Consider the following 13,629-nt stretch of genomic DNA (forward strand, 5'->3'; position numbering starts at 1 on the left):
TAATATGCAAGATTGTAGGACCAGAGAAACACCCTGTGAGCAGAAGCTAGAGTATACTGAAGATGCAGTAAAGATGGAAGATGTCAGGATGTACAGGGAGGCTGTTGGTAGTCTTATATACTTGACTACTTGTACCAGACCGGATTTAAGTTTTGTGGTGAGCAGATTATCACAGTATTTTGCTGAGCCTACAGAGGAGCAGTGGGTCACTGTGAAGCATGTTTTAAGGTATCTCAAAGGCACTGCAGAGAAAGGGTTAAGCTTTAAGAGAAACGACAGTGAGGAGCTAGGTATACAAGCCTACAGTGATGCTGACTGGGCGGCTGATACAAGTGACAGACGCAGTACCACAGGATACTCTGTCAGTCTTAGTCAGAACAGCTCTCTAGTCTCGTGGAAGACTAGAAAACAACCCACAGTTGCGCTATCAACCTGCGAGGCAGAATATATGGCACTGGCTTCAACCATACAGGAGTGTCTATACCTGGAGCAGTTACTAGGGGGTATAGATAACTACAATTACACACAAACTATTGTACATGAGGACAATCAGGGGACAATAGCTCTTGCCAAAAACCCTGTACACAGACAGAGGTGTAAACACTTTGACATAAAGTACCACTTTATCAGGTCAACTGTGATTGAGGGAAGGGTGATTTTGATGTATTGTTCTACTGATGACATGGTTGCTGATGTAATGACCAAACCTGTAAATAAGTTGAAACTGAAGAAGTTTGCAAATGCTCTTTTTGGAGATTGATATGTGTATGACAGAGGTTCACATTCATTCTGTTTTCCTGTGTTTCTTTTGCTTGAAGTATAGCAACCTGAGTACAAGTGGGGGTGTTGAGATATATTCATTATGTACTCAGATGTATATGTAATGCTGTATTGTAATATGTATATATGGTTACGCCACAGGATGGCGCCAAGGTACAGGCTATAAGAGCCAACCTGCTATATGTTAGTGTGTCAGTTAAAGTAGCTCTGACCGTGAGACTGATGTGTCAGCAGCCTGTTAATAAATACGCCAACAACGGCTAAAGATAACGCCATCATTTATTCTTTCCTCCGAATGCAACGGTAGCTGCAGCAATAGTGCAACACAACTCAACAGAAACAAACATGTTGTATTTAGGTCATACAATTTGAACCAGTTTATCAAAATGTTTCAAAAACATTTACAAACATTAAACACATCATTATGTCATACCTTTAATTCATTCAAATAAAGCAGGGACCCACCCCGTCCTTATTGTCTTGAGAACAATTACTAAAACAGGAAAAGACAACTTAACTTAATGTCACGGACACAATAAGAGAGGGGGAGAAGGGAAGAGCTATGGTGTCCCTAAATAGACTGCGCCGACTTCCCGCAGCCTATAGGAATCACCGTCCTGTCAGGTAAATTAAAACATCAGCAGAACGGGGAAAATAATACTGCCAAAACTATAAAACTTTATTCAGAATTGACCCCGTAACATTCACGCCCGCCCACATGTAACTCAGTGGCGCTGTTCACTTCGGCTGCGATCGCGTTCGGCACCGATGGTTTCGGGGCATAGTTCGGGGAAACACACTGGGAAATGATTTTAAACGATATTAATGACATATTATATTTAAATGTTAAAATATGTGTCCCGTACTTTAGAGTTCCCTGCGGTTCTCCTGGAGTTTCAATATCCCCGAGTGTTTCCCCGAACATGATTAAATGCTATGAAGATCATCATCATTTACCCCAACCCCTTCATTGAACGGAGCATACACAACCAGCGGAGAAAGCAGAATCACGGGCTGACGGGCGCGGAGCAATGCGCTTCCGCTTTGCTCGTGTGTTCCCACAGGAGCTGATGTCCTGCGCGGATGCAACTTCCGTCCGTGCGCTCGCTTTATACTCCCCGTAGACCGGCGGCGAGGACACCGCATAAAACCCACAGCGCGAGTGTGACGCAGTCTGTTACAGTGTAACTTCCGCACTGTAAACAATTGTCATGTAAATTAACTTGTCTGTTTATTATTGTTTTAAATAAAATTCAACATAATCCCAAATACTGTACAATGTAATTTAAGGTAATAGCAGCATGATGACAGTCAGTTCCTATAAATTAAACTCCTCTTTACCAAAACCTTGGTTCCCTGTGTTGATGTGATATTCTGAACAACCTATACTGAATGATTACGGTAAATGAAATGCAGCTACTGAAATACTAATACTGGTTTTGTTGTCCATTACTGATGTAGATTTCAGAGCATGACAGTTATCAGTCGGTTCATTACATTAATATATCATACATTAAACAACCATAGCACACTTTAAGAATCGTAACAATGCAAGCATGTGTAGTGATTAAAAATGGTTCAGAGATGACAGTTAATGTCAATTCGGTTCAACAAGTATCCAGAATAAGACGGGACGGGAGGCTGAGATATCAATACAAAATACAATTTATTTAATAAATGCAAATGATTTAAAACAGACTGCTCAAACAGTAAAGTGACATGTGCAAAGGTTGGAAAGGCTGGCCTGGACTTGATATAAATGACAGTTTAAAATAGAGAGAAATTAGAGGCTCCAGACCCAATTGTACAATGCTGAAATATCATGCATTAAAAACCAAACACAACACACTTTAAGAAAATCACTGCAAACGATATACAACAACAAAATGACAAAAGAGGGCCTCTACTTTATGGAGCCAATAATTCACCACCATTAAAGTCACTACCGCTGAATTGCACAGTCCCAGTCAACCATATATATTGCACCTTGCAATAGAACAAAACAAAACACAAAGAAACAAATAATCAAACCAAATAATCTAAATAAAATCTAAAGTGGGAAAAAACCGTGACCGTAACTATTTAGCTGGAGGCAGCCCTATAAAACAAACATGTTATAGTTAGGTCACACAATTTAAACACATTTATAATATTTAAAAACATTTACAAACATAAAAACACATCCTTATCTCATACTTTTAATTCATTAAAATAAAGCAGGGACAGCGTGCATCCACGGTGACGCCGTCACAGTCGCACACAGACACAGCTTCACGCTGGGCTCTAAGGACAAACTTCAGTTACAATTTGCGGACACTTTCTCTGTGATCGCCGTTAACATTATATAACTTCCAGCAACTTACTGCGACAAACAATTGCGACCACACGTGCTGCGCTCACGCTAAACTTCCGCACACACCCACAGGACCGGCAGTGGGGAGAGAGAGAGAGAGGACAAGGGAGAGTGCTAAGGTGTCCCTAAATAAACTCCTCCGCCTCCTTGCAGCCTATAGGAGTTGCCGTCCTGTCAGGTTAATTAACACATCCAGAGCGGGGAAAATGACACTGCTAAAAGTATAAAACTTTATTAAGAACTGACCCGCTACACATGTAATAGCGACCCAGCGCGCAGAGCCACCCAGCGCAGAGCGCATAGAGCGCACAGGAGATCACTAACAAGAAATGTAGAAACTTTCCAAATAATATCCCAGAGTGGAGGCAAGGATCCACTGATGTGAGGGAATCGGTCCGATGCTCTAAATGGATAAATACTGCCGTGACACCGATGCGGGGTTCTGCACGATTTGTGCATGCGAATGGAAGGATGAGGAGGAAGCGAGGGTTCAGCGATTTCTGATCTCACACATTGTGTTATCCACAGCAGCAGCGGCAGAGTATCAGTGTATTTTCTTTATTAGTGACATCACTGCTGTCCTATAAAGTCGCTCTTCACCTCCACCTCACTAACAAACAACTCGATGTCAGTGTCAGAAAGTTTCACTTCCTCTTCACATCGCTTGATGCCGTGCCTCGGTCAGGACTCACGGTGGAAACCCATTGGTCGGATTCATAATTTAATATTCGTGACGTGCTTTGCATTGACCGTTTATAGTAGAAATTGGGGGGGTGGAGGGCGGATTTGGAGTTGAGGTTTTGCGTGTGCATGGTTTTATAAATCGGAATTAGCTTTGGCGTACTCAATTTCATGCTTTTTTATTTAGAATGTGCACCGCCCGCAGGATGTGCGCGCACAGTTTGTTTATTAATTTGATAAATTACATTTTTATGGTTTTTATTTTTAAATATATTCTTTATTTATGTGCGCCGCAGGATTTGCGCGCACAGTTTTTTTTATTACTTTGATTTAATTAAATTATTATATATATTTTTTTTTTTTATGTGCGCCGCAGCACGCGTCCGTAGGATGTGCGCGCGCAGTTTTTATATAAATTTGATTTAATTTAATTTTTTTATTTTTTATTTAGGATTTGCGGCAGCCGCAGGATGTGCGCGCACAGTTTTTTTATTCATTTGATTTAATTAAATTGTTATATATTTTTTTTTATTTATGTGCGCCCCAGGATATGCGCCGCAGGACGCGCCCGTAGGATGTGCGGGCGCGTTTCCCGTTCTGCTGATATTTTAATTTACCTGACAGGACAGTGATTCTTATAGGCTGCAGGGCTTTGGCGACATCTATTTAGGGACACCGTAGCGCTCCCTCTCGCCCTCTCTCTCTCTCTCCACTGCCGTTTCTGTGTGTGTGAGTAAGTGCAGCGTGGCCGCAGCAGGTGAGGACGCAAATTGTTTGTTGCGAGCCAGCGTATAAATGAGCGCTGTAATCTTCAGTCATACGAAAAACTATAGGCCCTCTTCTGTAATCCAGGAGAAAACATGGGTTCAACTCAGTTGATACCCACCCCCCAAATCGGGCTGGAACATCAACAAGAAGATCTTAAGACACTTTACAAGGAACAGTTCTGAACCGCAGTCTGACTTTTTGTAACGTGATGGTTTTCACGGAGACTTGGCTCGACCCCTCGATCCCGGACTCCGCCATGGTTCCCGAGGGGGTCTCCATTCAGCGTCAGGACCGGACAACACACTCTGGGAAGAGCAAGGGAGGAGGTGTCTGCTGCATGGAGAACAATGTGTGGTGCTCAGATGTGGAGATTATTTCTTCGGGCTGTTCTCCGGACCTGGAGCAGCTCGTGATCAGATGCCGACCTTATTACATCCCGAGGGAGTTTACATCGGTCGTTATAACAGCGGTGCACATTCCGCCACATGCCGACATCAGGCCCTGGACGAGCTGCATGAAGCTGATGTCCTGACTCCTGCGAGGATGCAACTTCCGTCCGTCCGCTCACTTTATACTCCCCGTAGACCGGCGGCGAGGACACGGTCTTATTAATTTAATGTAATAGCAGCATGATGACAGTCAGTTCCTATAAATTAAACTCATCTTTACCAAAACCTTGGTTCCATGTGTTGATGTGATATTCTGAACAACGTATACTGAATGATTACGGTATGAAATGCCAACCCAGTCTCATCAGAAAATGTTCAATGGCAACGTTGGTCCACTTGGAACGACGTTACCATCTCACAATCTGGCCTCTCAGATTGTGAGATGGTAACATTTAGTCCTCCCATTGTTTTGCATTGGCGTGTTCTCACGTCACGTGACTCTCAAGCTCCCGTCTGCGGAGAGGAAAACATGGCGGAGATTCCTTGTTTTTTCAGATAAAAATATAATTTTGTAACTTAGTTTGGGCATAAAAATACATTCTGACACCACTTCTAGCGAGAAATGTGGTCTTTGCTTCCACAGTCTTCAGCCAGTTCGTGCTTATGATAAATATTTTAATAGTTATCACGCATGTTTTTATCGTTGCTATGATGGTTGCCATGGCACCACGGGCGCAGCTTGGTGTTTAAATCACAGTCCCTGCGTGGTGTCCTTCAGTGATCGTGAATGTTATTCATGTTATATAATAGTAATATTTGAGGCTAGATTACATCTCTAATGAGAAGGATCCTGCGAGTCTGTTTATACCGAGGCCGGCCCGAGTGCGCGAGCCGAGCGGCCCGAGCGGCGCGAGCCGAGCGGCCCGAGTGCGCGAGCGGACCGAGTGCGCGAGCGGACATGACGTGTGGCTGTCGTAAAAACCCTATTTGTAAACAACCAGCCCTTTAACTCGGGGCTGCGTCATAAACACGGCGCGCTTGGAAGACCACGATGTCATCTTCCTTCTGTCAGGTAAGTAGTTTATTGTTTTTAAAGATCGTTACGATCTAGGTTTACAGTCCGAGTGCGGAGAGAGTCCGTCAATCCACACTATGGACGCTGTTCATCAGCTAATACGCCATTGTTAGCCACATGCTTCAGCCCACGGTAGCCTGTGCTACCTGGGAGGTGAATACATGGTTGTTGAAAACCAGTTCAAGACGCTTAGCTCATCATTGAGGGACGCTACAATATAAATATAAACATGAATTTGATTTATGAATGCTTTAGATTAATAAGGAGTGTATTTGTCTACCATTACTCCACAATATCAGGTCAATTTGGTTTAATGTATAGTATGCACTATGACAATAATGTTTCCATGTTATGGAGTTGCGATTCATTTTATAAAACAATTGCTATGTTCTGTTTTTTAATCAAGGAGGATCCAAGTGAAGCTACAGGAGTTTCATTAACGTCAACAACTTGGACCGAACGGTTTGTTTTGCTTGATGAAGAGCAGGAAGGGCAGCCTGGAGAGAAAGAGAAGCCGGGTTGAGCCCACTACCATCATCCACGTACCACGAGGAAGATGAGGGAGAGAAATGATCCTACCATTAAAGAGGTACTTTTAAGTTACATACCAGAAAAAACATTTTATATAATTTGCCAAATATACATTTTTATTAAATCCCCAAAGTACACTTGCTGAAATACAAGTTAATATCACACTGAAAGAATTTTGATCAATCATGCTTCCCTGCTGTGATTGTTTAACTAGGAAAACAACTTTTTCCACAGGAAGGCAAGTAAATTTAAGGAATACATGTGCAAAGTTTTCCTCTGTTATGTATAATGATGACCCCCATCAAACATAATGTTAGCAATATTTACACCTTTTAATTTATACTGTTTATTTCTGTCTACATGTGTGAATTTGCCTTCATTAGTTTCAGAAAAGAGCGATGATGTATCGGTCAGTGGGCGGCAGCACGAGACTCCGCAAACTAGTCTGTAAGCAAAGCAGACGAAGGCATCGAGGTTGCGGCCTGCCATCATTGTTATTTTGCTTAAGGGACTGAATATGTTTCATGTAGAAATATTAGCATTTCCCTTATATCTACCAAAACTGCTTGTTTCACAGACTGCAGTTTTGTTTTGATCCGATGTGGTGTGCAAATACAACCGTATCTGCAATGGGTTGTGGGGCATTAACATTTGTAACTCTAATTTTGTTTTGACAGACTGTGAAAAGAACGTTGAGAACATCACCACTCTACAGGAAGACACAGTCCAGTAATGGGTGTCAGAAGTTCAGTAGTGAACGACAGGTACTGTGGAAAAATATGTGTCATTGTTGTACAATGTCCTTTGACTCTGTTTAAACAAGGTTAAAACAAAAAGGTTTGATTGTAAACTGATATCGGTATGAATTCATGTTATTCTCCTCGTCAAAAGAAACAAACAATCCAAATTACCTGCAGAAAGCCCTTGATGGACGCTTCAGCTGCATCGTCAGACTGGTGAGACAGCAAGATGCCAACTTTAATGCCAATTTATTTGTGTAACATTCTGTTACCAAATGTATAGATAACTTTTTGTAGATTGTAAAAATAGATAACCCATTTATTACAAAAAAACTACACTAGAATTACCGCACTGCGTTGTATGACTCCGCTAACCAGAGCAGTGTCCGTCTACATATTTCTACATATTTTCTCTCATATAAATGACACTGTATCTCTTGAAAACTGAAACCATAAGATGAGGTCAGTGTGGCCTTGACCTTTTTACTTTAAGACAAATACAAAGGTAGACAATCCGAAAACATGCAGTTATGCCTCCGGCGACTCGCTATTGCAGAGGCATTAAAACCGTAGTGTAGTAGATTGGATTTTATTGGTGTTACATTGGACATCTTGTATGGGTACACCAAAAAATATATTTGGTTTCACATTCTAGATGGCAATAAGCAGAGTCATCAACTCAGGAAAAATATTTCTGTAGAAAAGAAAGCCTTGTATGTGTGTATGTATACATACACACAAACGCACAATTGAGACGTTTTTGTCTTTTATCATATATTCTCAGGAAGGACTGATGCATTTACTGAGACGGGTCGTGAGGGCCTACTCTGCGTGCTCAGAGTTCAAGCCCAGCAGGCTGCAGCGGGCCTGACATATTCTGGAACAGCAGCACAGTCTTTGGATGACTCCTCTGAAGATGAAAACATGGCGAGGTACTTCTCCACTGATGAAGAACTGTGAGGGCTGTGATTAGCTACACTCTCTTGCTACAATGCTACTCATGCTACTCCCTGGCAGCCTTAGGAAGGCATTAGCTTGCTGTGTGGTAGCTGTTAGCTTCAGCATTTTTAGTTTTTAGTGGCCTGTCTGACGTTTATGTTAAAAAAAAATCAGAGGGAACCATCTTCATAATTTAACACTATGGTTTGTTTGTGTCCTTCAGTTCTTCTCAAGAGAAGCAGTACAGGTGTGCCTCAGCTCCACGGTCCCTCCTGCAGCCTCCGCTCCTGATGCTAACCTCATGTCTCCATCACACCAAGCAGCAGACCTGGATTGACAGACCTTTCTCCAGAGCTGCCCCCTCCCTCTGAAACCCCCCTCTCCAAAACACTATTTGTGTAGTTTTTAAAGTATTTTTTGCATGAGAATTGTTGATCATAACATTTCCAGCAGATGCCTTAATATAATGTTTGTGCACAATAAATGACATTGATCATAACATAATGGTATTTCCTTGCACTTCTACACCATGATATTGTCAGATAAGATGCTGATTACATTAAAGCAGTGAATGCTCTGCTTTAAGCAACATAAACACACAATGATTCAATGGATCTGAAGTAGAATGGGCACATTACATTCTGTAGAGAATGCCTCAGTTATGGAAGTCAGAAAATAACTTTCTTTATCTGAGGTTCCAGTCATTTATAGTCACAGCAAAGCACACAGGTCTGGTTGTCTAAGTGGCGCCCATATCATATTGTTTAAGATGTGTAACATCAAGTTTGTGTTTCAGTGCAAAATTAGTCATTAGTCAAGAGTTCACCTTCTTCTTTACACTAAAATTAGGTGACCCAGATGTTTCACAATGCAATCTGATAAGGTCTTATGAGAAACATTCTTAACATTAAAGAAATCAACACAGAGGATAGCAATATCTGTTTGACTTTAATCCGTAGCTGATAATCAGCGGCCTGACTTATTCAAACACATTAATACTACAATGAATAAGGCAGGGGTTTTCCATCAGAAATCATTTCTGGGACATTAATTTAAAAGATCTCCAGTATAAGCAAATGTATTCTAAAATTGGTTTATATCCAAGTGTGAGGCTGTCCTGGCACATGGAAATAAGATATATATATATTGTTTGTATTAGCTTTCCCTCAGTTTAGTACTTGCACTTCTTGAAAAGCTCTATATAAATAAGATGTATTAATGTTTATACATTGCCCTCTAGTATATGTTTTCCTAAAAGTCACTGTAGATACAGAAATAACAGTATGGTTCAGGTGACAGTAAGTGGAAGCTGAAGGTAATTTCCATGTGCTCAAGAGAAACATAACGTGACGATATAGTTGATTTCTGATAGAAGGCCCTGCCTCATTCATTGTAGTATTAATGTGTTTGAATAAGTCAGGCTGCCGATTACCAGCTACTGATTAAAGTCAAACAGATATTGCTATCCTCTGTGTTGATTTCTTTAATGTTAAGAATGTTTCTCATAAGACCTTATCAGATTGCATTGTGAAACATCTGGGTCACCTAATTTTAGTGTAAACAAGATGGTGAACTCTTGACTAATGACTAATTTTGCACTGAAACACAAACTTGATGTTACACATCTTAAACAATATGATATGGGCGCCACTTAGACAACCAGACCTGTGTGCTTTGCTGTGACTATAAATGGCTGGAACCTCAGATAAAGAAAGTTATTTTCTGACTTCCATAACTGAGGCATTCTCTACAGAATGTAATGTGCCCATTCTACTTCAGATCCATTGAATCATTGTGTGTTTATGTTGCTTAAAGCAGAGCATTCACTGCTTTAATGTAATCAGCATCTTATCTGACAATATCATGGTGTAGAAGTGCAAGGAAATACCATTATGTTATGATCAATGTCATTTATTGTGCACAAACATTATATTAAGGCATCTGCTGGAAATGTTATGATCAACAATTCTCATGCAAAAAATACTTTAAAAACTACACAAATAGTGTTTTGGAGAGGGGGGTTTCAGAGGGAGGGGGCAGCTCTGGAGAAAGGTCTGTCAATCCAGGTCTGCTGCTTGGTGTGATGGAGACATGAGGTTAGCATCAGGAGCGGAGGCTGCAGGAGGGACCGTGGAGCTGAGGCACACCTGTACCGCTTCTCTTGAGAAGAACTGAAGGACACAAACAAACCATAGTGTTAAATTATGAAGATGGTTCCCTCTGATTTTTTTTTAACATAAACGTCAGACAGGCCATTAAAAACTAAAAATGCTGAAGCTAACAGCTACCACACAGCAAGCTAATGCCTTCCTAAGGCTGCCAGGGAGTAGCATGAGTAGCATTGTAGCAAGAGAGTGTAGCTAATCACAGCCCTCACAGTTCTTCATCAGTGGAGAAGTACCTCGCCATGTTTTCATCTTCAGAGGAGTCATCCAAAGACTGTGCTGCTGTTCCAGAATATGTCAGGCCCGCTGCAGCCTGCTGGGCTTGAACTCTGAGCACGCAGAGTAGGCCCTCACGTCCCCTCTCAGTAAATGCATCAGTACTGCCTGAGAATATATGATAAAAGACAAAAACGTCTCAATTGTGCGTTTGTGTGTATGTATACATACACACATACAAGGCTTTCTTTTCTACAGAAATATTTTTCCTGAGTTGATGACTCTGCTTATTGCCATCTAGAATGTGAAACCAAATATATTTTTTGGTGTACCCATACAAGATGTCCAATGTAACACCAATAAAATCCAATCTACTACACTACGGTTTTAATGCCTCTGCAATAGCGAGTCGCCGGAGGCATAACTGCATGTTTTCGGATTGTCTAACTTTGTATTTGTCTTAAAGTATAAAGGTCAAGGCCACACTGACCTCATCTTATGGTTTCAGTTGTCAAGAGATACAGTGTCATTTATATGAGAGAAAATATGTAGAAATATGTAGACGGACACTGCTCTGGTTAGCGGAGTCATACAACGCAGTGCGATAATTCTAGTGTAGTTTTTTTGTAATAAATGGGTTATCTATTTTTACAATCTACAAAAAGTTATCTATACATTTGGTCACAGAATGTTACACAAATAAATTGGCATTAAAGTTGGCATCTTGCTGTCTCACCAGTCTGACGATGCAGCTGAAGCGTCCATCAAGGGCTTTCTGCAGGTAATTTGGATTGTTTGTTTCTTTTGACGAGGAGAATAACATGAATTCATACCGATATCAGTTTACAATCAAACCTTTTTGTGTTGACCTTGTTTAAACAGAGTCAAAGGACATTGTACAACAATGACACATATTTTTCCACAGTACCTGTCGTTCACTACTGAACTTCTGACACCCATTACTGGACTGTGTCTTCCTGTAGAGTGGTGATGTTCTCAACGTTCTTTTCACAGTCTGTCAAAACAAAATTAGAGTTACAAATGTTAATGCCCCACAACCCATTGCAGATACGGTTGTATTTGCACACCACATCGGATCAAAACAAAACTGCAGTCTGTGAAACAAGCAGTTTTGGTAGATATAAGGGAAATGCTAATATTTCTACATGAAACATATTCAGTCCCTTAAGCAAAATAACAATGATGGCAGGCCGCAACCTCGATGCCTTCGTCTGCTTTGCTTACAGACTAGTTTGCGGAGTCTCGTGCTGCCGCCCACTGACCGATACATCATCGCTCTTTTCTGAAACTAATGAAGGCAAATTCACACATGTAGACAGAAATAAACAGTATAAATTAAAAGGTGTAAATATTGCTAACATTATGTTTGATGGGGGTCATCATTATACATAACAGAGGAAAACTTTGCACATGTATTCCTTAAATTTACTTGCCTTCCTGTGGAAAAAGTTGTTTTCCTAGTTAAACAATCACAGCAGGGAAGCATGATTGATCAAAATTCTTTCAGTGTGATATTAACTTGTATTTCAGCAAGTGTACTTTGGGGATTTAATAAAAATGTATATTTGGCAAATTATATAAAATGTTTTTTCTGGTATGTAACTTAAAAGTACCTCTTTAATGGTAGGATCATTTCTCTCCCTCATCTTCCTCGTGGTACGTGGATGATGGTAGTGGGCTCAACCCGGCTTCTCTTTCTCTCCAGGCTGCCCTTCCTGCTCTTCATCAAGCAAAACAAACCGTTCGGTCCAAGTTGTTGACGTTAATGAAACTCCTGTAGCTTCACTTGGATCCTCCTTGATTAAAAAACAGAACATAGCAATTGTTTTATAAAATGAATCGCAACTCCATAACATGGAAACATTATTGTCATAGTGCATACTATACATTAAACCAAATTGACCTGATATTGTGGAGTAATGGTAGACAAATACACTCCTTATTAATCTAAAGCATTCATAAATCAAATTCATGTTTATATTTATATTGTAGCGTCCCTCAATGATGAGCTAAGCGTCTTGAACTGCTTTCAACAACCATGTATTCACCTCCCAGGTAGCACAGGCTACCGTGGGCTGAAGCATGTGGCTAACAATGGCGTATTAGCTGATGAACAGCGTCCATAGTGTGGATTGACGGACTCTCTCCGCACTCGGACTGTAAACCTAGATCGTAACGATCTTTAAAAACAATAAACTACTTACCTGACAGAAGGAAGATGACATCGTGGTCTTCCAAGCGCGCCGTGTTTATGACGCAGCCCCGAGTTAAAGGGCTGGTTGTTTACAAATAGGGTTTTTACGACAGCCACACGTCATGTCCGCTCGCGCACTCGGTCCGCTCGCGCACTCGGTCCGCTCGCGCACTCGGGCCGCTCGGCTCGCGCCGCTCGGGCCGCTCGGCTCGCGGACTCGGGCCGGTCGCGCACTCGGGCCGGCCTCGGTATAAACAGACTCGCATGATCCTTCTCATTAGAGATGTAATCTAGCCTCAAATATTACTATTATATAACATGAATAACATTCACGATCACTGAAGGACACCACGCAGGGACTGTGATTTAAACACCAAGCTGCGCCCGTGGAGCCATGGCAACCATCATAGCAACGATAAAAACATGCGTGATAACTATTAAAATATTTATCATAAGCATGAACTGGCTGAAGACTGTGGAAGCAAAGACCACATTTCTCGCTAGAAATGGTGTCAGAATGTATTTTTATGCCCAAACTAAGTTACAAAATTATATTTTTATCTGAAAAAACAAGGAATCTCCGCCATGTTTTCCTCTCCGCAGACGGGAGCTTGAGAGTCACGTGACGTGAGAACACGCCAATGCAAAACAATGGGAGGACTAAATGTTACCATCTCACAATCTGAGAGGCCAGATTGTGAGATGGTAACGTCGGTCCAAGTGGACCAACGTTGCCATTGAACATTTTCTGATGAGACTGGGTTGGAAATGCAGCTA

General features: G+C 41.3%; 2 long non-coding RNA genes across 3 annotated transcripts; one reads left to right on the forward strand and one right to left on the reverse strand.

Annotated features, from left to right (window-relative positions):
* The first annotated feature begins 5,935 nt into the window (after window positions 1-5,935).
* Window positions 5,936-8,679, forward strand: LOC128442916 (uncharacterized). 2 transcript variants are annotated; one of them, XR_008338912.1, is made up of 6 exons: window positions 5,936-6,043; window positions 6,453-6,635; window positions 7,255-7,341; window positions 7,469-7,533; window positions 8,102-8,249; window positions 8,480-8,679. It is a non-coding gene; the product is annotated as an uncharacterized LOC128442916 (long non-coding RNA). The 2 variants fall into 2 exon arrangements; XR_008338913.1 differs by lacking the exon at window positions 7,469-7,533.
* Window positions 8,680-10,191: 1,512 nt separating this feature from the next.
* Window positions 10,192-12,970, reverse strand: LOC128442915 (uncharacterized). Its single transcript, XR_008338911.1, has 6 exons — window positions 12,863-12,970; window positions 12,272-12,454; window positions 11,566-11,652; window positions 11,374-11,438; window positions 10,658-10,805; window positions 10,192-10,427 (listed from the first exon to the last, which is right to left on the reverse strand). It is a non-coding gene; the product is annotated as an uncharacterized LOC128442915 (long non-coding RNA).
* Window positions 12,971-13,629: the final 659 nt, after the last annotated feature.

The sequence above is a fragment of the Pleuronectes platessa genome, chromosome 6, assembly GCF_947347685.1.
Source record: "Pleuronectes platessa chromosome 6, fPlePla1.1, whole genome shotgun sequence".
Lineage (NCBI taxonomy): Eukaryota > Metazoa > Chordata > Actinopteri > Pleuronectiformes > Pleuronectidae > Pleuronectes > Pleuronectes platessa.